The 23,020-nt window shown below is 34.9% G+C and overlaps 1 protein-coding gene and 1 long non-coding RNA gene across 2 annotated transcripts in view; one reads left to right on the top strand and one right to left on the bottom strand.

Annotated features, from left to right (window-relative positions):
* Positions 1–13,991, top strand: part of LOC117195654 (uncharacterized) — a 98,371-nt gene extending 84,380 nt beyond the window's left edge. Inside the window, exon 3 of the long non-coding RNA XR_007476321.1 lies at positions 13,880–13,991. This is a non-coding gene — a long non-coding RNA (uncharacterized LOC117195654). The remainder of the gene's footprint in view (positions 1–13,879) is intronic.
* The window catches only part of LIX1 (limb and CNS expressed 1), a 999,195-nt gene that overhangs the window by 162,768 nt on the left and 813,407 nt on the right, over positions 1–23,020 (bottom strand). The gene's annotated exons all lie outside the window — the stretch shown is intronic.

Below are 23,020 nucleotides of genomic sequence, written 5' to 3'. Positions count from 1 at the left end.
ACTGTTCTCCATAGTGGTTGTATCAATTTACATTGCCACCGACAGTGCAAGAGGGTTCCCTTTTCTCCACACCCTATCCAGCATTTGTTGTTTGTAGATTTTCTGATGTTGCCCATTCTAACTGGTGTGAGGTGATACCTCATTGTAGTTTTGATTTGCATTTCTCTAGTAATTAGTGATGTTGAGCAGCTTTTCATGTGTTTCTTGGCCATCTGTATGTCTTCTTTGGAGAAATGTCTATTTCGGTCTTCTGCCCATTTTTAGATTGGGTTGTTTGTTTCTTTAATATTGAGCTGCATGAGCTGTTTACATATTATGGAGATTAATCCTTTGTCCGTTAATGCGTTTGCAAATATTTTCTTCCATTCTGAGGGTTGCCTTTTCATCTTGTTTATGGTTTCCTTTGCTGTGCAAAAGCTTTGCAGTTTCATTAGGTCCTATTTGTTTATTTTTGTTTTTATTTCTATTACTCTAGAGGTAGATCAAAAAAGATCTTGCTGTGATTTATGTCAAAGAGTGTTCTTCCTATGTTTTCCTCTAAGAGTTTTATAGTGTCTGGTCTTACATTTAGGTCTCTAATACATTTTGAGTTTATTTTTGTGTATGGTGTTAGGAAGTGTTCTAATTTCATTCTTTTACATGTAGCTGTCCAGTTTTCCCAGCACCACTTATTGAAGAGACTGTCTTTTCTCCATTGTATATCCTTGCCACCTTTGTCATAGATTAGTTGACCATAAGTGCATGGGTTTATCTCTGGGCTTTCTATCTTGTTCCATTGATCTATGTTTCTGTTTCTGTGCCAGTACCATATTGTCTTGATTACTGTAGCTTTGTAGTACAGTCTGAAGTCAGGGAGTCCGATTCCTCTAGCTCCGTTTTTTTCCCTCAAGACTGCTTTGGCTATTCGGGGTCTTTTGTGTCTCCATTCAAATTTTAAGATTTTTTGTTCTAGCTCCGTAAAAAATGCCATTGGTAATTTGCTAGGGATTGCATTGAATCTGTAGATTGCGTTGGGTCATTTTCGTTTTCATTTCATTTTCACAGTATTGATTCTTCCAATCCAAGAACATGGTATATCTCTCCATCTGTTGGTATCATCTTTAATTTCTTTCATCAGTGTCTTATAATTTTCTGCATACAGGTCTTTTGTCTCCCTAGGTGGGTTTATTCCTAGGTATTTTATTCTTTTTGTTGCAGTGGTAAATGGGAGTGTTTCCTTGATTTCTTTTTCAGATTTTTCATCATTAGTGTATAGGAATGCAAGAGATTTCTGTGCATTAATTTTGTATCCTGCAAATTTACCAAATTCATTGATTAGCTCTAATAGTTTTCTGGTGACATCTTTAGGATTCTCTATGTATAGTATCATATTATCTGCAAACAGTGTCAGTTTTACTTCTTCTTTTTCAATTTGTATTCCTTTTATTTCTTTTTCTTCTCTGATTTCTGTGGCTCGGACTTCCAAAACTATGTTGAATAATAGTGGTGAGAGTGGACATCCTTGTCTTGTTCCTGATCTTAGAGGAAATGCTTTCAGTTTTTCACCATTGAGAATGATGTTTGCTGTGGTTTTGTCATATATGGCCTTTATTATGTTGAGGTAGGTTCCCTCTATGCCCACTTTCTGGAGAGTTTTTATCATAAATGGGTGTTGAATTTTGTCAAAAGCTTTTTCTGCATCTATTGAGATGATCATATGGTTTTTATTCTTCAACTTGTTAATATGGTGTATCACATTGATTGATTGGTGTATATAGAAGAATCCTTGCATCCCTGGGATAAATCCCACTTGATCATGGTGTATGATCCTTTTAGTGTGTTGTTGGATTCTATTTGCTAATATTTTGTTGAGGATTTTTGCATCTATATTCATCAGTGATATTGGTCTGTAATTTTCTTTTTTTGTAGTATCTTTGTCTGGTTTTGGTATCAGGGTGATGGTGGGAGTGTTCCTTCCTCTGCAACTTTTGGAAGGGTTTGAGAAGGATGGGTGTTAGCTCTTCTCTAAATGTTTGATCGAATTCACCTGTGAAGCCATCTGGTCCTGGACTTTTGTTTGTTGGAAGATTTTTAATCACAGTTTCGATTTTATTACTTGTGATTGGTCTGTTCATATTTTCTATTTCTTCCTTGTTCAGTCTTGGAAGGTTTTACCTTTCTAAGAATATGTCCATTTCTTCCACGTTGTCCATTTTATTGGCATAGAATTGCTTGTAGTAGTCTCTTAGGATGCTTTGTATTTCTGTGGTGTCTTTTGTAACTTCTCCCTTTTCATTTCTAATTTTATTGATTTGAGTCCTCTCCCTCTTTTTCTTGATGAGTCTGGCTAATGGTTTATCGATTTTGTTTATCTTCTCAAAGAACCAGCTTTTAGTTTTATTGATCTTTGCTATTGTTTTCTTTGTTTCTATTTCATTTATTTCTGTTCTGATCTTTATGATTTCTTTCCTTCTGCTAACTTTGGGTTTTGTTTGTTCTTCTTTCTCTAGTTCCTTTAGGTGTAAGGTTAGATTGTTTATGTGAGATTTTTTTTGTTTCTTGAGGTAGGCTTGTATAGCTATAAACTTCCCTCTTAGAACTGCTTTTGCTGCATCCCATAGGTTTTGGATTGTCGTGTTTTCATTGTCATTTGTCTCTAGGTATTTTTTGATTTCCTCTTTGATTTCTTCAGTGATCTGTTGGTTATTTAGTAATGTATTGTTTAGCCTCCATGTATTTGTGTTTTTTACGTTTTTTCCCCTGTGATTCATTTCTAATCTCATAGTGTTGTGGTCAGAAAAGATGCTTGATATGATTTTAATTTTCTTACATTTACTGAGGCTTGATTTGTGACCCAAGATGTGATCTATCCTGGAGAATGTTCTGTGCACACTTGAGAAGAAAGTGTAATCTGCTGTTTTGGGATGGAGTGTCCTGTAAATATCAGTTAAATCTATCTGGTCTGTTGTGTCATTTAAAGCTTCTGTTTCCTTATTTATTTTCATTTTGGATAATCTGTCCATTGGTGTAAGTGAGGTGTTATAGTCCCCCACTATTATTGTGTTACTGTTGATTCCTCTTTTTGAACTTTTAATTCTATTTAATTGTAAATAATTTAAATTTAATTCAAATGGCCACATGTGTTAGTGGCTACAGTATGGGACAGGGCACTGCTAGGTAGTTCTCAACTGGGATTCTAAAAGAGAATTAAACCCTAATGCTCATGGCACACACTATTTCTGATGAATTAACTTACCTCCTGTTCATCTAGAATGGTACTAGCTGTCTATCATTATTAGGAGAATTAGGAAAATGTAACTCAAATTATGTTTTGTAATGTTTCATTCTCTCACAGCACTCAGTTGAGAAGGGCTGTCCTAGGAAGTTTCCTTATTTCCCTTTTCAGTCAGTACCACCCTAATGTCAACCACAATTCTTTTGTTTATCTTCATTTATTATTCTTGCTCGTTCTTTGACTTCGTATAGATGGACATATACAGTGCATTTTCTTTTGTGATGGTCTTCTGTCACCCAATATAATGTTGTATGTGTCAATAGTACATTCCTTTATATTGGAATGTACTTACCAAAATTTATTTACCCATTTTCCAAATGTGTCCATTTAAGTTCTCAAATTCATTGGCATAAAATTTTTCATGACATCTGTTTGTTATCTTTTAAATGTCTATAGTATCTGTAATGATGCCATTCTTTCATTTTTGGCAGTATACCTAATTGGTCTTGCTAAGACCTTATCAATTTTATTAAAGAAACAACTGACATTCTTGATTTTCTCTGTTTTTTATATTTTAGTTATTTCTGCTTTCATTTTTATTATTCTCTTGTTTTACTTATTTTTTAAACTAAAACCCATTAAAACTAAGTCTAGTATTCCTCCTGACTTTTAATTTTTGTATAAATTCTTAGCTATGTTTGAAATACCAGTTCTTTGCATTTTAAAAATTGATTCTGCAGACATTCATTGAGCTTCTATCTATTCCATGAAAGGTACTGGGATAAGCAACAGTGAAAAAGATGAATGTAGTTCTAGCCCTTTTGCATTCACAATTCTATTGAGCATGTAGATATGGTAAAAGAAATGGCAAGGATGATAAGTACCATGACAGAGAATTTCAGGGAAATCTGGAAGTTTATAATAGGGGACTTACACAGACTGGGGATTTGGGAAAAGTATCCTGACCTCAGACACAAGTGTAGCTAGGAGTTAGTTAGAGGAAGGAGGAGGAGATAGGAGAAGACTCCAAACAGGAGTAACAGCTTGTACAAGACACTAGAGTGAGAAGGAGCATGGTATGGTTGAGCAACGAAGGAAGGCCAGTATGGATGGAATGTGGAAACGGGAAGGAAAGCAGATTGGGTGAAACTTTAGGAGACAGGGAAAAATCATGTAGTGTTTTAGGCCATGTGGATGATTTTAGCTTTATCTTAACTAAGGGTAGTGGGAAATCATTGAAGATATATAAGCTGAGGAAGTACATGTAGTTTACGTTTCACAAATGTCCACTCTGGTTACTGTGGATGTGTGTTGGGTATAGACAGAAGGCCAAATATTGATGAATAAAGACAAAATGGGAAACAATTGTAGGTGAGACATGATGTGATATGGATTACAGTAGGTTCAAAATTCCATTCTGGGATTCCGGCTTGCCCCAGTAACTAGTTCCTGTTAAAATAAAACTCAAAATGATGTAATACCATGACTATTATAAAATATTTTCTTTGAGCTGACACTCCTTTAGAGCAAGATGTACTTGGCAGTCTATTTCTTTCATCTTATAAGTGTTGAATATAAAGGGCTAAAATATGAGAATAACACTTTTATTCCATATTGTGACAAGTTAGACTGGGGTGACTGTAGAATATGGGTCACCTATAAAATTCAGCTTTACAAGTTTGACTTTTATGTGTGAAGAATACTTCTGAAATACAAAGAAGAAGAAAAACAAATTCTATTCTGTGATGACAACTTCAATTGCATAATTTTTCTGAGAGCTTCACTTTTATATGAAATTTTAATATTTAAAGTTGAAAAGGAAAGTTTTCAGTGTTTCAAGCCTTTAATAAAAATAGTTTTTCAAATAAGTTTTGAATGTGAATTTAAGCATTGACGTAATTTTTAAATTTTCAAAATTTAATAATTATACTGGCACAAAATTCAGTTATTCATGCATATACCTTAGGTGTCTATATTCATCTGTCTGTCTGTCTACTATCTATGCACCTATCTACCTATGTGCCATCTACCTTAAAAAGTTGTCAAAAAGCTTGTCATTAATGATTATTTAATCATGTGCTGGGAAGAAATAAGATTTTGGCAATATATTTACATTTTAAAGTTGTTTTAATTTGATTTTTTGTGACTTTAACAATTTTTTTTACTTGTTCTTTTAAATAGAAAACTTATAAGTATTGAATACCATTTGAATGACTATTTTTTCCTTTCTGAATATCAACTGGGAATCTCTAGCTCAGTTTTATTTAGAAAAAGTGGAAGTTAAGTAGATTAATTTTCAGTGGAATTTATCATCAGGAATAAATTAAAGCATAGAGTGAATGGTCAATTTAGATTGGTCCTCTGTACTGAGGTAGCTTTGATCAGACTTCCAGATTTCATTTATATTGTCAACTTTTAAAAAATTTAGGTGCAGTTAATTAAACTAGTTATATTTTTCAGTCCATGGCTTATTCTTCTCATTCATTCATACAGAGCTTCCTTCCTTTCTCTCTCTTATCTCTCACACCTCATTTTCATTTTCCCCTCTTTGGAAACTATTTTAATCTTTTAAAGCCATATATTTTAATTTAAATACATCCCTCCAAAGCATACTGTTTTATATGCATATATTCTTAATTTAATGAGTAGTATTATATTTTACTTTTTGTTTTATTTCTTTTTACAACCGAGACTTCTTTTTTGATATTATTCATGTTGCTACTTGTACATCTAATGTAGCTTCTAACTGCTGCATGCTATTCCATGGTGTGTGTAAGATACTTGGAAGGACTTAAACTTAAAGAGCAAGCATGGTTAACATTACCTCAATTAAGCATTCTGTTCAATAAAGAACTTTTTAGACAACAATTAACTAACTGAAAGTGGAAAGATATTTGCAAAATCTAATAGCAACATGCAAGTGACTCTTGCAAATCAACTAGAAAAATTCACCCCAGGAAACAAATCAAAATAGATAAACATGAAATTTAAAGAAGAGCAAACTTATAAAACTAAGATGCATGTAACAAGGTGGTCAAAATAATGAGTAATATAAGCAATGCAAATGAAAGCAACATTGAGCAATGACCTTAAATCCTTAGACTGGCAAACATTAAAAGATGGGTAATAGTAACTGAGATATGAAAGCATAAGAGCACTGTTGCACTCCAATGCAGCATGGCTTATTCAGATGAAGTACAAGTGTACCCTATAAACCCATCATTCTACTTCTGAGTACATATCTCAGGAGAATTGAGAGGGCATGCATAGAAATTTTCTCTGTAGAAACGTTGATGGAGGCAAGAGTTGGAAGCAGCCTGGATGTCTGTCACCTGGACAGGGATAGATGAACCTGGATGCACATCACTGGATGGGTGGGTATGTGGAGCATATGGGTATTCAAATGCCAGCCATCATAAAGGAGTGCTGTGATACTTAAAAGAGTTTGTATTTTTTTTTTTACTTTAAATTTGAAGTCACTAGAAGGGCTCATGAGCCACTTAAGAAAATGAAAGTGCTAAATGTGGAATTAAAAAAAACAAAATCAAAAAAACCAAATTCATAGATACAGAGAACAGGTTAGTTGTCGCCAGAGGTGGTAGGTGGGAGGTTGGGCAAAATGGGTGAAGGGGGTCAAAAGGTACAAACTTCCAGTTATAAAATACATAGTCATGGGTGTAACATATAGCATGGTGACTATAGTTGATAATACTATATTGCATATTTGAAAGTTGCTAAGAGATCTTAAAAAAAAAGAATTGTGATGGATGTTACCTAGACTTATTGTGATGATCATTTTGCAATATATACAAATACTGAATCATTATGTTGTACATCTGAAACTAATATAACTAATGTTATATGTCAATTATATATCCATTAAAAAAAGAAAGAAAATGAAAGTGCAACTTCACCAAATTTTTAAATGCTGAAGGCTAGAGGATAAGGGCATGGTTAAGGACTCCAGGAATCTGCCCCTTATCTTCAAATAATTTCTAAATTAAAAAAATACATGCAGGGCTTCCCTGGTGGTGCAGGGGTTAAGAATCCGCCTGCCATTGCAGGGGACATAGGTTTGAGCCCTGGTCTAGGAAGATCCCGCATGCTGTGGAACAACTAAGCCCATGCACCACAACTACTGAGCTTGTGCTCTAGAGCCTACGAGCCGCAACTACTGAGCCTATGTGCTGTAACTACTGAAGCCTGGGCGCCTAGAGCCCATGCTCCACAACAAGAGAAGCCACCGCAATGAGAAGCCTGCGCGCTGCAACAGAGTAGCCTCCGCTTGCCGCAACTAGAGAAAGCCCGCCTGCAGCAACGAAGACCCAACGCAGCCAAAAAAAAAATAAGAAATTTTTTAAAAAAGAGAGAGAAAAAAATACATGCAGAGCACTTAATAAAGTCTACTAGTGTTAAAAGAATTACAACTAAAAATTCAGTCTTCTGTATTTCTTTTTATTATCAAAACATCCCTCCCTGTGGCAACCACTTTCAACTCTTTTATGTATTTTTAAATATTTCCCTCCATATTTTAAAATTATGTACTTATACTGCTCTCTCTTAATACATTAATTTCATATATTTATTTAAACTTGAATATGCTATTTCAGCTTTTCTATTTCAAGGATTTGTGCTATATTGCAACCCGCTTTTCCCAGTTTATAATATGATTGTGTATTATAATTTTTGGTTACATTCATATTTAGAGTTTTTATTCTTATGATGTTTTACATATTGTTCTCTGCTGAGTCAATTAGTGTACTATGATAATGAAATTGGATGCATTTGGCTAATTATAGAGAACTTGACTACACTGTGCCTTAAAAAATAGGGATTCAGTTTTACTCAGGTAATAAGAAGTCCAGTGATAGAATGTTCAGTGCTGATATATAGGCTACACTATACCATTAGAGACATAAATTCCATTCTGACTTTCCAGTTCTTCTCATGTGGCTTTTGTATCATGCAGGTCACGTCTAGGTTGCAAGACACATGCTTTATTTCTAGGATCTCATCTATATTCAGGCAGGAAGAAAAGGAAAGGAAAAGGGCAGAAGCCATATGCTTGCTACATCTTCTTATGTTTTCTAGAAGCTCCACTTAACAATGACTTACGTCTCATTAGCCAGAGCATCATCACATGGTCCCCCTTTCTGCTGGATATTGGCCTTCTTCAATTGCTCCTTTCATTTTCTTTTCTCTCCTTTTGTTCGTCTCCTTTCTTTTTGTTCTAATTTCCAAGAAATCTTCTAAATTTTATTTTTTTGAACATGCTATTTTTTTTCTATTTTTTCTGTCTTATTTTTGATTTATAAGAACTTGTTTTTGTGCTTTCTTTGTGGGTTGTTTTTTTTAAATAGTCATCCATATCTTATCACATTGATACAATTTTTTCTCTGAGGATATTGAAGCTTCTTTGAAGCTTGCTGCTGCACTTCGTGTTGTTTGCACTTCCTCAGGATTCCCGTTTGTTTGTTTGTTTGCGGTGTGTGGGCCTCTCACTGTTGTGGCCTCTCCCTCTGCGGAGCACAGGCTCCGGACGCGCGGGCTCAACAGCCATGGCACACGGGCTTAGCCGCTCCGCGGCATGTGGGATCTTCCCGGACCGGGGCACGAACCCGTGTCCCCTGCATCGGCGGGTGGACTCTCAACCACTGCGCCACCAGGGAAGCCCAGGATTCCCCTGTTTTAACTGCTTCTTTAGGTTTTCTTAAATATCCTTAAGTATGAGGTACTAAATAAGCTATTGGGTATATTGGGTACATGGGTGGGGTTTTTTGATTGATGGGCTTCATTATTAGGTAACTTTCTTTTATTGGAAGGCTCTACAATATCAGTAATTTAGATATCTGTAAAGCTAGTTAGATTCTCTAAAGGAGGATTCTTCAGTAGTCTGCTTGGTAGTATAAGCCTGGTTGCTGGCTTTCAGGAAGCTGATAAGACAAGATAGCTGTAGGTTACAGTGTTCACTAAGCATACTTTCATTTAATATCATGTTTTCAGTCTTGTACTTTACACCACTCCTTCCTCCCCTCACCCCCACTACCCACCATGGTGCCTGGTGTCTCTGAATCTGTTGCCTCTCTGGTTCAGTAGGTGCAGAAAAGACTGGCTGATTTTTGCTCATCTCTTTTTTTGTGATTTGATTGCTGTATTTCATTCCTTAGTTTCATAGGCTCTTAAACATTTTTTGACAACAGATAACCCAGTCCATAATCTATCTATACATATTTCTGAAATAAAAGTTATATAAAACAATACTTCCTATGCATGGTACACTCTGATATTTTCTCTTCTTTTTCTCCCAATGCAATAAAGTGTTGTGAACCATTAAATTGATTTCACAAACCCTAATGCATCGAAACTTGCAGCTGAAGACTTTGCTTTGGAAGAATAAGCCATTTTTTTGTCTTGATTGTCACTCCCTTAACCACTGACATCCAGAACTGACTTCTCATTTAGTACTTTTCTTTGTTTCTACCTTGATCATTAATTCCACCCATCTCTATGCCCCCATCATCTTATACCTGGTACCTTGCTAACTGGTCTCCCTGACTCCAGTCTCCTTTCTCCAATTCACTTTAAGTATGTCTCTCTTATTCTCTACTCTTATAATACATAACGTTTAGCATGTTGCTTCTGAAATCAGTTTTTTAAAAAAAAATTTCCAAAGCTTTATTGAAATCCTATTACCTTTCTGCAGACAGAAGGAAACAAAGTCGTTTTATGCTCAAACTCACCATCCAGTGGTTAATATAGCACAGCTGAAGAACAATGCAAACCAAATGTCCTAAGTGTTGCAATACTGAGAGAAAGATGTAAGTGATCTGTTGTCAATCCGAAATCAGTTTTTAACAAATGCTTTCTGAAGGACTGAAAGCTTAAATTACCTAGCGATTTTTTTCAATAAGAGGATTATATAAGATAGTCCTCAAAATTTTCCAAATTTGATTCTAATCTACTTCACCAGTCTTCTCACCTGCTAGATGAGATAATGCCTGCCAAATATTATGTGTTAGCTAGAATATCTAACCATCATTATTATCCTTACATACTCTCCATTTGAACTATTGATATGTTTACTCTGCCCATGGTGTGCTTCATTGAAGTACAGATCTGTCCTTTTTCTCAGTTTGTCTAAATTTTTAGCTTTGCATCGAATTTTATTCCTTTGTAACGCATTCCTGACCATTCCATCTCTTCCTCACCTCTTCTACATTTGGACTTTTTAATTGCTAATTGTTTGAATCTCTCATGTCTTTGTGAATGCTAACTTTTTATTATAGAGTGCTTTCTATAGAATGTGCTGTGGAACGATTTTCCATGGATATAGGGGTTTAAATGCTATGTAAAAGCAAGCAAGCAAACAAATAAACAAACACACAAACCAAGGAAGAAAGAAAGATAGAAAGAAAAATACAAGAAGAAAGGAAAAGAAGAAAAACAGTATTTTATGGCAAAATAAATTTGAGGAATTTATGAGTTAAAGTTAAAGAGAACTTTTCTCGACTGCAAAACTTCTTTATGAACACTACAAGTCTCCGAAAGGTAGAAATTATACATAGGATTCCCCAAACATCAGTCTAAAAGACTATATATCCTTTTTTGGTCATAGCAATCTTCTAGGACTAGGATTCTTTAGAAAGCACTTTGTGTAAATGCTGTCATAGGGCATTATCATTTCACACATACCTACTTCCTTAGTTCCCCTTCACAACATCTATGTGTATTAAATACTGTTACGTTTCCAGTTTAACAAATGAAGAAACTGAGACTTAAAAGAGGCTTAATCATCTGTCTGAAATCACAAAGCCTCTAAGAGGCAGCACTAACATTTGAGCACTAACATAGGCAGCTAGCTAACATAGCTAGCACTAACTTCTAGCTCCAGAGTCCAGCCTTAGCCTCAAGTGTTCGTCAGAGCAAGGACTTTCGGTGACCTCTCCTACTTGCAAAAGCGGGACTGCTGGGTAGATTCAATGAGATAGGAGATGTAAATTATGTAGCTCTCAAAAGAGATTAGCTCCTTCCACCTTCATCTTTGTTCTTGCCATTTAACATGGTATTTAATTATTATTTTTTTAAAAAACATGAATATCTAATTTCCTTAAATAGATATCCTTTTTTAAAAAATCGTTTTTAGATTCTATACATTTTTTAAGTGATAGAAGAAGGGCCTTTGTTTTATTTTATTTATTTATTTTATAGAATTTATTTATTTTTGGCTGCATTGGGTCTTCATTGCTGCACGCGGGCTTTCTCTAGTTGCAGCGAGTGGGGGCTTCTCTTCATTGTGGTGCATGGACTTCTCACTGTGGTGGCTTCTCTTGTTGTAGAGCACAGGCTCTAGGCACGTGGGCTTCAGTAGTTGTGGCATGCAGGCTCAGTAGTTGTAGCACATGGGCTTAGTTGCTCCGCGGCATGTGGGAACTTCCTGGACCAGGGCTCGAATCCGTGTTTCCTACACTGGCAGGTGGAGTCTTAATGACTGTGCCACCAGGGAACTCCCCTTAAATAGATATCCTTTATTGAAGAGAAGATTTTATGTCCCTTTTCAAGTCTTTATAAAACCAAATGCAGTGCTTTTTAGTTGAATGTAGAATTTAGAGCTCACTAATTACTTGTTATAATAAATGGATATTTGAAGATTGTTGAATTTTAAGATGTTGCTATTGATATAGGTTATTATTTGGGTATTATAAATATGGTTGAAAATATCAGATTTGCAAAAATTTTTTACATGGCCTGTATTTATTGGTTATGATTTGAGAGAGTAAAACACAGATTAGAGTATCATTGTGCAAATTCTGAGGTAAATTAGATTTTACAAGACTTTCTCTGTAATTCTAAAATGTTAATTTAAAATAGTATTTACTATAATTCATAGTAAATGAATAATAAAGCACACTTGACTGGCCTCCCAACTTTAAGGGTAGGGTTATCATTGTCTCATAAAAGGATGCGATTATGCTTTATTATTATAAACAGATTTATAGGTCTGGATTACATCTTGATTCTCTAACTTAATTTTACTCAAATTCAATCTTTCAGTGCGGCATTCTTGGCCCTTCGAAATATGGTTCAGTGTGCCTTTTAAATTATATTTTCACATTCTTCTTTACTCACTCTATAAGCTCTGGCTCATTATTCTCTAACCACATCCTCTCCTTTCTTTCTAGCTCTGGTTGTGTTGGTTCTTTTCTCCATTGAAATCATGTGTATTTTACCAGGACTTTCTTAAATTTTATCTTCTCAAGACTTTCTTAATTCTTTCACCTGTTTTTTGAGTTGTAATAATTGAAGTTGAATTCATATAACAATTTTATGTCAATGTACCAATATTATTCTGTTATATATTACAGCAATATTATTCTGTGATATATATTCCATTTCTTCCTCCCATCTCCCACTCTCCACCTACTCTCTGACCCTATGCTCTCAGACTTTTAAAGCAAGAGATGAGAACAATAAATGAATCATATTGGTCTTCATATAATAATAACAACAGCAACAATAATAATGATGTCTGAAAATTTTAACTATTTACTAGAGGTAGATACTGTTGTATGTGCTGTGGTATAATATTTCTTTAGTCTATACAGATTACAATGACATCAGTAATATTTTTACTCCGTTTTATAGATGAAGAAACTCAGATTAGAGGTTACTTACCCCAAGGTCATATAGTGGTGGGGCCAGCAATTGACCACAAGTACTAGGATTCCAGAGCATGGATTCAGAATCACTACACAGTCATCTGCTATGCTGACAATAGTAGAAGCTCAATAATTTTTTTAACTGAATTTACATTTTCAAAGAAATATACGTTTATATATCAAAGTTTGATGCATCATGGTTAGTCTGTTTAGCACATGTACTTTCTTCAGAAAGATGCATTTAAAGGATGTCCACAGTATCTTTTTATGAAATATGGCTTTTATGAGAGTGACACTCCATGTAAGATTAGACAATATGATTTGAAAAATAAGGGATTTAAATCAGTTGATTATTATACCACTTGAATAAATGACTTCAAATCTAAGTTAATAACTTTTCTCATTATGAAGCATTATTCTGTGTGAAAATTATCGGTGGTGCGTATTCTTACTGCTTATTATAACTGACTACTTTTCGGTTTATCTTTTGCAGAATAATCTGAGGTTATCCTCTTGTCCGTTTACTCCAGGCCAGGGAGGGAAAATAGATTTCATTTCAAGGATCATCTTTGTTTATTCAATTAATAGTAGCTGTCTGGAGCACTGAGTTGAGAAGGGTTCTGAATCTTTGCCCAGCTCAAGAAAGAGTGATACGATCAGTTAGGAATATCTCATATAAACATGTGGCTGGGAAAGATAGCACAGTGCCTGCCACACTTGCCATTTCTGCTGTAGGCTGTTGTCTTTCAGTGTTACAGATATATGTTGGAGTGTAAATGAATTTTGATATTAAGTAAAACTGAATAAAGAAATGCCTGGAATACAAAGAGTGATTTGTTCCCAGCTAGATATTTTGGAATAGGTCACTCTTTATATTAGCTTGTAATGTATGTAATGTGCAGATTTTTAGCATTATCTCTGTTAATGTTTCTGTCATCATGATATTATGACCTACACATTCCTATTCTACATTATAGATCTTGGCACTATTTTCTTATCCTTCTTTAAGGTACTGCTTGAAGAACTTTCAACCACTCTTGGTGATGCCAAGGATACATTTTGCTAAAACAGTAATTATGCTTCTGGACCCTTGCCTGGTAAAATGAAAAACATGTAAAACATTTGGTAAGTTTATTAAATTACCATGCAGCCTTTTCCTCAGTTTTTCCTTTTGTATCTACAAAATGGGGTAGTCAGTAAAGGTATTGGATTAGAACGTTCACATTCTGTTTTTCCATAATCTTACTTGCTGTTTCCTGGCTCCCTTCAGGTAATACTTCTGTGTCTTCATGGTCTTTCCTACATTAAATCTAACAGTAATTACCCCTAAAGTCACTTCACACCTACAGACTTTGATTTTTGTTAAGGATGTTTTTCGTGTTTTGAGTCTTTTCTCTTTGGTCTCATTTAAATTATATGACAATTCAACTTGAATATAAAGATAAATGATTACCTCTATTTTTGGAAGTATATACATTGTTTATGCTTATTATAGGCTAAATTATATTTCATTTTCAAATTATACAGCTAATTTGGGTTTTGTTGGAGATATTACAAACCTAAAATGTGCCACGGATCTCTCGTTACATGTGTCTCCTCATGGAGATTTTCATCCACATCAACTCATGTCTTTACCTACTATCGTCCCATTGACAGAGAACTGCACAGGAATCTCTAACAAGTGATAAACACCTTTAGAAAGATTTGCCACTTTAATGTCTAAATGACTTTAAGAAACTAAGCTGTAACACTGTTGCTCATGATATAAATTTGTTTTTCACCTAGGGTAATAAAAATTTCAGTAAATATTCTGTCACACAGATAGCTATCATCCTCATCCTACATTCCACTTCACATATATGTATATATACATATAATTATGTATGTGGAATTAACTTTGTAACAAAAAAGTTATTCTCGTTTTGTAATCAGGGTTCTTAGTTGCAGGCGCTTGGACTCACTCTGGCTAGTTTAAACAGAAAGGGATTTATTCAGGGTTATTAACGACCTCACAGGATCATTGGGAGAGCTGAAGTAACAATCAAAAGAACTTAACTGCTAAGGGAACCTGCTGGGATATTCGACAGGTAAAATGCCCCAGGTTCTTTAATAGGTACATTATAAGGAGAAGAAAGGGATGGAGGAGGAACCTATAGATTAACAGAGATTTAAGAGAAACAGTGAAATTTTAAAAGGGGCCAAGATTAAACTGTGGTGTCTAGGGATGCATAATTTTCGAAGACAAACTGAGGCATATTAAAATTTTTAAGAATTTATTTGAGCAAAAATCCATTCTAATCAGGCAACACCAGACTGGAAGCAGTTAGTAGAGCTCCACCAACAGGAGCTCAGGGGAGAGACTTTCTTTATAGAGAAAATGTGAAAGCAAAGTAAGGAGATTATTGATTGGCTACAGCTTAAAGCCTGGCTGTTTGTGACTGGTTGTCCCTAGGTTTCAATTTTGTAAACTTGGGCCACTTACAGGCTTACATTTTGGTTTGGTTACTTATGTAGGCCATGGCATTAGAGTCACTTCAATCTAATTTTCTCCTTGTTTAATTAAACAGTACTTAGGTGATAAAACTATAATGAAACAGAAGGCAGTGGTTGTTATAATCATCAGGATTGTAGTTATATCTGGGGGAGTGGGGGACTTGTTATTGTGCTGGGTTATGTGGAAGGGCTTATGGATGCCTTGTGAAATTCTATTTTATGATCTGGATAGTAGTTATAAGTGAGTTAACCTTAAAATAACTCATTAAGTTATTTATTTATTCTCTGTTTTTTTATATATGTGTTTTATTTTAAAATAAAGAAGTTGAAAATATAATTCAAAACAAATAACATATCAATAACATGTCAGTAGTATCACCTTCTTGTAAGAGAGAGATTACTTTTTAAAAGATGCTGTGTTGCACATACCATGTTTTTACTGGGTGGGTTATATTGGAGAACTTTTACATTTGAGTCATACCTAAAAGCTATTTTAACATTAATGTACAACACCAATATACACAGACTAATATACTGCAAATCTTTGCTTGGACAAAAAACAAATACATATATTCTTCTTCTAATCAAGGTGGGAAACATTAAATGCAAATGAACTGAAATTTTAAATATATAGTGAATATGAATGACTATAAAGATTATTGATATTCAAGAGCAGGAAATCTTGGCTCAGGTAAAGTGACCTGAATCCTAATGTTTGTTTCTTTGTACCTTTTAGGTGTGGCTAGATAACTCACATAGTAATTGATTTAGATTTAAAATAAACATTATAATGAAACTGTTTTTTCTGTTTGTCCCATATTTCTTTCCTTCCTCCTCTGGTAACCACCCTCTTCTCTTCAGGGGACCTGGCCGTCTTCTACTCCCATTCTCATGAGTTTGCGATGGCAGTACCCTTCCTATTGATCAAGGATCAGTCCAGCAACAGGCATATAACTCAGAGTGGACCAGCCAGAAGCCTTCTCTGGAATTTTATAAATTGACTTTCAAAAGGAGATCTCTCTCTCTCTTTCTCTGCTCTGTGGTCATTTGATGGGTTGATTTGTGTCTAGGGAGGGGAGTTTGCTAACGCTCTAAGAGAAGTGCTTCTGATATCTGGAGAGATAGGGAAGCTGTAAGGTCCAGAAGCATCATTTGAGGTTCCATTTGCATATATATATATGATGAATGATGCAAGATTTGCTAATGACAGATAGAAGGTATTTACTTTGAAGTTAATTTTATTTCAAGTTTTACATTTGGAAATTAAGCATCTTTAATTATTAGAAAGGAAAAAACTAGTTATTATACCCGAGGAGCCCAGTCTACACATGGACCTGAATTAGATGATGAGATTCTGGACTTTGAGCTGATTCTGTGATGGGATGAGAATTTGCGGACTCTAGGAGGGGATGAATGTGTTTTGCATGTGAGAGGGATGTGAATCAGTGGGGCCCAGAGGGCAAACTCCGGTAGGCAACTTTTAAAATGTTTCCCCTGTCTCCTGGTATTCATGTGCTCCTGTAACCCCTTCCTTTTGAGTGTAGGCTAGACCCAGTGACTCTTGTAAAGAATAGTATGTGGAAAAAGTGATGGAATGTCACTTCCTAGGTTAGTTTACAGTAGACTGTGACTTCTGTCTTGCTTACTCTCTCTTCAAAATTATTTTCAACTTTCCCTCATGGTAATAGTTTTGCTATATATTGGTCTTGTGCTGATATTTAGTGAAAGATGGGGTTTACCACTTGCTTTGGGCTACATTCTCAAACAACCTGACTTGAGGAAGACTTGCCTCACCTGCCAGGTGTGCTTGGGGTCACAACAGGCTTCATCCTACATGGGCCTTGAACTGTCCCTTGTGGGCTGCCTTAATCAGAAACATACAAGAAGGGGAACTCTGGAAATGTAAATCAGCCTAGGCAAGTTGACATTGCAAAGCCCAGCATATAGTTCATTTATGAGTGACAGGATAAATGCATGATTTTTTCTTTTAATTTACCAATTTTCAAGGTAATGAATTGTTTCCTTATTATCCCCTGAAGTTAAGTAATTGTTTTTTAAATTAGCTTTTTATTTTAGAACAGTTTTAGATTTATAGATAACTTGTGAAGTTATTACAGAGTTCCCACATATCCACTCAGTTTCTCTCATTAATATTTTACATCAGTATGGTACATTTGGTATAATTAATGAATGAATATTGACATATTAAATAAAGTGCATACTTTATTCATATTTCTTTTTGTTTTTTTTTCTGTTTGTTTTCTTTTCTTTCTTGTTTCATATCGCATTCAGAATACTACATTATGTTTAGTCATAAGTCTTCTTAGGTTCCTCTTGGCTGTGACGGTTTCGAAGATTTTAATGACTTTTAATGATCTTGTTTTGAGAAGTACTGGCCAAATATTTTGTGAAATGAACATTAGTTGGGATTTGTAATATTTTTTTCTTATGATTTGATTTGGGTTATGTGTTTTTGGGAGCAAGATCACAGAGGTAAAGTGCCATTTTCATCAAGTCATACTTGGGTACGTATTATCTACATGACATAATAACAATGTGTCCATTGTCGACGTGGACCTTGCTATCTGGCTGAGGTAGTGTTTGTTGGGCTTCTGCATTGTAAAGTTACTCTTTCCTCCTCTTTCCATATTGTATTCCTTGGTAGGAAGTTACTATGCGCAGTCCACGCTTGACAGGGGAGTTATGCTTCACAAGAGGTGGAGTATCTGCATAAATGATTTGGAATTCTGCATGGGAGATATGTTTATTCTTTCCCACTTCTTTATTTATTTAATTATTTACTTAGATCAGATATGAAATAATGAATATTTATTTTATACTTTGGTTATAATACAATACTACTTTATTTTATAGTTCAAATTGTTCCAGCTTTGGTCATTGGGAGCTCAAGTCGACTCCTGTGTCCCTTTGAGATAGCTGTGTGTGTATGTGTATGAGAGCACTTTCATACTTTCTGGCACTACAAGAGCTATAGGCTCATCTTGTATAGTTCTTGCCCCAGTGCTAGAACCAGCCATTACCCCCAGGAGTCCTGGTTCTTTTTATTGGAGAATGGTATTAGAAACCTGTATCTGGGGCTAGGTGTGCTGTTGCAGCTGGGGTATCATTGCTTCTAAGCCCTCTCCGCTGATAGAGCAAAGACATATATGTGTGTATACTAAGCTGTGTGTGTACACATATCTATAAGAGATCTTTTTGTATAATCACTTATATTTATATTAAACTAAACACCAGTTCATGCTGATGTCTCAGACTGTAATCCACTACCACATGGCTCTTCTAGACCCCTGCTCTTGCTTATCTGTAACCTACCACTCTAACAATGAGAAACCTGGTTTCTTCCATTCACCATCCATTTACTTAATTGTTCTACTCCAGTATGCATGCATAGCAGTATTAGTATTGTTATCCCATCCCTCTTGGGATATCACTTTATCAACTAGAACACAAATGCTTACATACAATTTCTTTTGCCCCTAATTTTATAGACTGCACTCATTTTCAAAATTACTTAAGCCAGCACCTTCCCCCCAACCCCCTTCGGTAAGTTGTTTCACACATTTGTAATGTAGTTAGGTTCTTTTGTCAAGGTTCGCTCTTTGTGTTGAATAGTTCAAATGGGTTTAACAAATGTTTAGTGTCTTGTATTCACTATTACAATATCATACAGAATAGTTTCACCTATTTAACCTTCTTTACCGGCTTGTATCTCTGGAAACCACTGATGTGATTATCATCTCTGCAGTTTTGTCTTTTCCAGGTTGTCATATAAATAGAATCATAATGTATGTGGTCTTTTTGGACTGGCTTCTTTCAAACAGCAGTACACATTTAAGGTTCATCTGTGACTTTTCATGGCTTATTAGCTCATCTCTCTTTATCACTAAATAATATTTCATTGTATATATGTACCAGGACTTTCTATATACATTCACTTATTTTCACTTATTGAAAAAAATCTTGGTTGCTTACAGTTTTTGGTGATTATGAATTAAACTGATATACATATGTGCACATTTTTGTGTGAATGTGTTTTCAAATCAGTTGGATAAATACCTAGGGGTGTAATTGCTGGATTATGTGATAATACTTTGTTTAGCTTTTTAAAAAAATTAGCTATAATGGACATGTAACATTATATTTGTTCCAGGAGTACAACATAATGATTTGATATTTGTATATATTGTGACATGATCACCACAATAAGTCTAGTTAACATCTATCACCATACATAGTTACAAATTTTTTTTCTTGTGATGAAAACTTTTTAAGATCTACTCTCTTAGCAACTTTCAAATACACAAAAATACAGTACTATTAACCATAGTCACCATGCTATACATTACGTGCCCATGACTTATTTTATAGTAGAAAGTTTGTACTTTTCAATACCCTTCACCCATTTTCCCAACCCCCTTACTGTATCTCTTCTGGCAACCATCAGTCTGTTCTCTGTATCCATGAGCTCTTTTTTGTTTGTTTTAGATTACACATGTAAGTGAGATCATAGAGTATTTGTATTTCTCTGTTCAACTTATTTCCTTTAGCATAATGTTCTCAAGGTCCATCCATGTTGTCCCAAATGGCACAATTTCCTTCATTTTCATGGCAGAATAATATTCCAGAGTGTGTGTGTGTCTGTGTGTGTGTGTACACACACACACACATATATATATGTATGTATATGTAGTTTTTTATCCATTCATCCATCAATGCACATTAGGTTGCTTCCATATCTTGACTATTGTAAATAATGAGCAAAGTGATTCAGTTGTGTGTCTGTGTGTGTGTATATATATATATAATATATATATTCTTTTTTATACTCTTTTCCATTATAGTTTATCATAGGATATTGAATATAGTTCACTGTGCTATTCAGTAGGCCCTTGTTGTTTATCCATTCTATATATGAGTTTGCATCTGCTAACCCCAAACTCCCACTCCATCCCTCCCCCACCCCCCTAAACCATGACATTTTTAATGATAGTCTATACAGGGGCAAAGTTTGAATCACTGACTTCCAGGTCCATGGTAGAGTAAAATGGCATTTTTATATAAAATTTCCCAGATATTATATAGCAGGGCATTCTGAGATTATTACTACCTTCTTAGAGAATTCTACTGGAATTAATTTATTGGGAATTTTTAATAAAATTTTATCTTTTCTAAGTAATTTTTATTGGGTAGCATAAAATTTCTTACTCTTCAGGTTTCAAAAACATTTTAGATAGAAAATATGGAGAATAACATGTTGACATGAAAAAAGAAAAGGGCATTTCTAGTTTCCATTGTGTCAAGTGGGTGACCTTTTGAATCTGAACTAAAACAAATTGGGAATGACAGCTTTGAATTTTCACTGATCTCTCCTGAAAAACATGATTGCAAATTGTATCTTAGCAGAAGTGTTTTTTTAAAATAATGAATTATTCATGAAAAATCACTTTATCTCCTTGTACACCTGCTGAGAAGGTTTTGCATTACCTATTAAAGTGTATGCAAAAGCTGTGCAATTAAACCTTCAAAATCAGATTCATTTTGCTTTGCTAATGCCTTATAATGCATCATAGGAAGGGTAATGACAAACATGTATTTATATTCATAGAATATTAAAAATATACTTAGTACTTGAAAAGGTCATAGAAAAGATCAAAGAATGACTTGCTGTGGCATTTAGCCAGAGGTTGAGGTGGTGAGGGACACATCTCTCTCTCTCTCTTTTTTTTTTATGATTAATGCTCTTGTCCATTGCATTTGTACTCTTAATATTATTTAGAATTAGTTCATACCTCTGCATACACGTTTTACAGTGCTTCCACTGATAATAGCCTACAGCAGTAATCACAGAAGGTAGGCTTTCACATTGCCTATTCATGAGATGTCTGGCTCTAGTGGGTATCTCATTAGTTGATTAAAAAGGTAGAAGTGGGATCTCATGGCCAGGAGTTTAAATACTGAACAATTTTATTTTGAGGACTCCACACCCTCAAAAGACCTTAGTTTAAAGATCAAAGCAGTTAAAATGCAGGTGAAGTTCTACTATAAAATATATTCCTACAAAATTCTCATTCATAAATATATTTCTGTTGTACTGAGGGTAATATGTTGATTCAAAACCTTACATATTTCTTTTATTTATTGGGCTTGTGTAACAAATTATTTCTCTGGTGCCTGTCCATATAATAGTTATATTTTTATACATGGGCTTCCATTTTATTTGCATTATAGATATTCATTCACTTATTAACTCTTTATTCATTTTTAATCATTCCTTCATTTATTCAAAAGTAGTTATCATGTATATATTATGTTTTAATTATTGCGCTAGGTTCTAGTAGGCAGGAATGAAAGTGGGTCCCTACCTTTAAGAAGTTCAAGGTTAGTGGAAGAGACAGACATGTAAATTTACAGTTATATTGCAGTTGGATAAGTGCTATGATTGATTTGTGCCCAAAGTGCTTTGGGATCTTAAAAGTGAGGTACCTAACACCTCCAGGTTTTGGAGGATTGCCAGTAAAGACTCTCTAGGTAAAGTTTCGGTTGAGGGTTATCTTGAAAGGTGAGAATAAGTTAGCTTCATGATAAGGAGGAGGAGGGTATTTTAAGGAGAGAAGACAACATTCATAGAAGCAGGAAACAGCGTGTCACGTTCAGGAAACTGCTTGCATTGTGCCAGTGGGGTTATGGTGGGAGATATGATCAAGGGTCAGATTATGGTACTCTTGAACTCTTGTCTTTAGTGGATCGGTCAGCCATTGGAGACTTTAAACTGGCAGATGATGATCAGAATTGTAGTCTTAAAAGGTCATTCTAGAGCAAGTGGGGCGTTAGATTGGAGGAGAGATTTAAGGTAGGAAATGATTATAGTAGTCAAAATTGGGTATGGTAATCCCCCAAATTAGATCAACAGCAGGAAGGATAATGAGGAGGGGAAACATTTGAAACTTATTTGGAAGTAGAACCAACAGGACATAATGACCAATTAGATTTATGAGATAAAAGATCCAGGAATGACTTAAAACTATTTGGCAAGGTAGATGGTCGTTTCTTTCCAGATGAGATATACAGAAGGAGGAACAGGCAATAGCTGAGGTATGCTAAGTTTTGGTCAAGCATTTGGGTTGTACCATAAAATAATAGTGAACTCATCAACAAATTACAAGAGTGGAAAGAACATTGTATTTTGAGGAGACCTGGGAATTATTCCTAGTTCTTGAAAAAGCTGAATGCATAAACTTGTATGCCATTTGAATGCTCTGAGCCTCAGCTCAGAAAAAACGTTCAGCTGCAAAAAAAAAAAAAAAAAAAAAAAAAAAAAAAAAAAAGGAGGTTGGGCTATGTGGTCTCTAGAAATATTTCAACACTAGAATTTTGATTATGGAAAATTTCCATACCAACAGTCTCAATTAAATACATCTTGTCTCCAAAATAACCATCTAGGAAGCAATAACACATGAGAATTTTAGGAACCAAGAGGAGAAGGCATTAAGGGAGTATTTGACTCTCTGTATGGTAGACTTTTCTTTTACTGGTTTTAAGCAAATTTTTAAACTTACCAATTCACTATAGAAAAGGAAGATGATTTCATCTTTATCTCTTAAGAATGCAATGTTAGGGCTTCCCTGGTGGCGCAGTG

Source organism: Orcinus orca, chromosome 3, assembly GCF_937001465.1.
Source record: "Orcinus orca chromosome 3, mOrcOrc1.1, whole genome shotgun sequence".
Classification (NCBI taxonomy): Eukaryota; Metazoa; Chordata; class Mammalia; order Artiodactyla; family Delphinidae; genus Orcinus; species Orcinus orca.
The sequence above is the reverse complement of the archived record's forward strand: the minus strand, read 5'-3'. Positions and strand labels throughout refer to the sequence as shown.